Source organism: Nannospalax galili, unplaced genomic scaffold (genome assembly GCF_000622305.1).
Source record: "Nannospalax galili isolate Female #2095 unplaced genomic scaffold, S.galili_v1.0 scaffold186, whole genome shotgun sequence".
NCBI classification, from domain to species: domain Eukaryota; kingdom Metazoa; phylum Chordata; class Mammalia; order Rodentia; family Spalacidae; genus Nannospalax; species Nannospalax galili.
The window spans coordinates 8,771,854-8,774,451 of record NW_008358774.1 but is presented as its reverse complement, the minus strand read 5'-3'; the positions used below and the strand labels follow the sequence as shown (position 1 = coordinate 8,774,451).

The 2,598-nt window shown below is 38.0% G+C and overlaps 1 pseudogene; it reads right to left on the bottom strand.

Moving 5' to 3' along the window:
- Positions 1 to 1,636: 1,636 nt before the first annotated feature.
- LOC103724956 lies at positions 1,637 to 2,315 on the bottom strand (annotated as a pseudogene).
- Positions 2,316 to 2,598: the final 283 nt, after the last annotated feature.

The following is a 2,598-nucleotide window of genomic DNA, read 5'->3' as shown; positions in this document are numbered from 1 at the left end:
GCCTAGACATATATTTCTTGATCTGGTATGTATATTTTGTCAGTAGGTTGTAGGATTACTGTGGTTCCCTCTGGTTTTTAAAACTAGCTAGGCATTATTTATCTCTTGCATTGTCTAACCCCTCCATCATGGTTTCCCCCTTTAAAGTGCTCCCATTTTTCCCCTTTCTCCCTTAATAATACCCTTCTTCTATGGTCCTACCTCTCTTGAGCTCCTTCTTTCCCTTTATCCCCTAGGTTCCTTGTATACCCTTCCCTCCCCACCTCCCTTAAACTAACCCAATTTTTATCCATATCACCCTTATTAAGGCCTGTTTCCTACTGTTCTTCTCTTTCAGATTCTTTCTTTTCCTTTACCTTCCTGTTTCCTTTCCATTATCCTGGTTCCTGTACTTATATCTGGATACATACTCACTTATCAGGATTTGGTGCTAGGATCCACATATGAGGGAGAACATATGTCATTATAAGGCCTGGCTAGCTCAGTCGGTAAAGCATGAGACTTTTAACTATAATTTTTAAACAGAGGCACATGCTATCACTATTTATTAAATAATATACTGTTTTTCACCTTTTATTCTATACTGTGATTTTTATCATCAGCACTGTACAAATATTATATAGTGTTTATAGAAAGAAGACAAAATTATTGTACATATGATACTCAGCATAAAAATATCTGAAATAAAAATCTAAATAATCCAACAAAAGTCAGTCTCTACAGCAAGAACTGTGTCTGCTGCACATAGTAAACCATGAACAGGAGGCTTTGAAGGAGGAAATGATTAACCACTGATAAAGCAGGCATATGAGCAGATTAGAGATGAGGCATCTAGGAAATATTTCATCAACTGTTAGCTAAAAATAATGTTTCTATCAAGTGCTCTAAGATGATCACTCAACCAGCCTCTTACCAAATGAAGACTATGCTATGGGATCCAGGCATCATTTCCCCTTTCCAATTTAATGTATCATATTCATGGTCTATGTAATAATGTCATAATGACTATGAAATGCCTTGTTTTTGAACAGATTCCTTAATCACTAGTTTTGGTTGGGTGAAAAGGTAAAGTTATCCTTGATCAATTGTGTTAGTACCTGTCCAGTTACAGTATTCTTGGTTGTTTTCATGAGCTGAGGGTAAATGAAGCATAAATTAAAACACTTAGAACAGAGTTATAGTAACTAAGCCAGGAAAATATCTCATAAGCAGAGGGAGGTATTATGAACACTTTTAAGGTTTGAGAAAAGCCTCAAGGGTTAAGGGCTCTTGCTGCTCTTGCGGGTTCCCTTCCCAGCACCCACATGGCCGCTAACAATATAGTCTATAACTCCAGTTCCTGGGGATCCAATGCCCTCTTCTGGCCTCTGGAAGCATTGCATGTAAGTGATGCACTTGCATACATGCTGGCAAAACACTTCAACACGAAATAAAAATAAATAAATCAAATAAAGTTTAAAAAAAAAGAATCAGTGAATAAACTGATCATTTATGGTGCCCATGACATCATAAATGCTATCAATATGACCATAAGGTTTGGCTGCTTTCTCTATCACCTGTCCTGGCTTTGTAACACCTTAAAAATGTTTCTGCTTGTGATTGACACCTTCAATTTTTTTAACTTGCTTTATAGCCATCATAATAGCTTGTTATGTAGCCATATGATCATATGGAATTGCATATGATCTATGCATACCCAATCTTGATTTATAAGTGGTTGAAAGCCTCCCATACAGTTAAGAGCACTGGATAATTCCCCTGGTTTATTGTTAGAGTCCATTTATTGAACACCATATCCCTGTACACAGGAAAGGATCCTGGACATGCTGATGAAAATTCCTGACACAGACACTGTGAACTTGATGGGATAGACCAGAGGTTCAATAACAGCAATGTACCTGTCAATGGCAATGGAGCACAGGTGAAAGAGAGAAGAGTAACAAAATGCCACATCACAGCATTGTTAAAGTGTAGAAACTTCTCCCAAAGTACCAGCAGCTCTCAATGGACTTGACCATGCTGCAGGGAATCACAGAGACCTCCACACACAGAAGTCTGGTCATGCTAAGGATGTGATGAAAGAATTGGTAAGGGAGGGAAGCTGTTTGAAATGTAGGGTGTATATCATCACCAGGAGGTTTCCACACATGGCCAGCACAGCTCCAAAGCCAAAGACTGCATACCAGATGACTCAGGACTGGGAGAGTGAGAGTTTTCACACAGGACCTATTCACATTCTCATACCAGAACTGCAGGGCTGCAGGTGGATACAAGTTGCTGTTTGTGGTGCTGCTGTCTCCACAAGTTCTGTCCATTTGCAAATCACATAAAACATAACAGTTGTATATTTACTAAAGGATATGATTCTTTCTTTAAATACAGTAGCTATAATTATCAAATACTTCTCTCCATATTCTGTCACATCTCAACTTTAAGCTTGGAACTCATCAAATAATAATGAATTCAGCTTAAGTTTTATTTTGTTTTCTTTGCTTTTTTTCCATGTATATTTTCTATTGAACTTTTGTGCATTTCATAAAATACATCTTAATCACATTTAACCCCCCTTCTCACTCTGCATCCCCGTAGAGCCTGCCC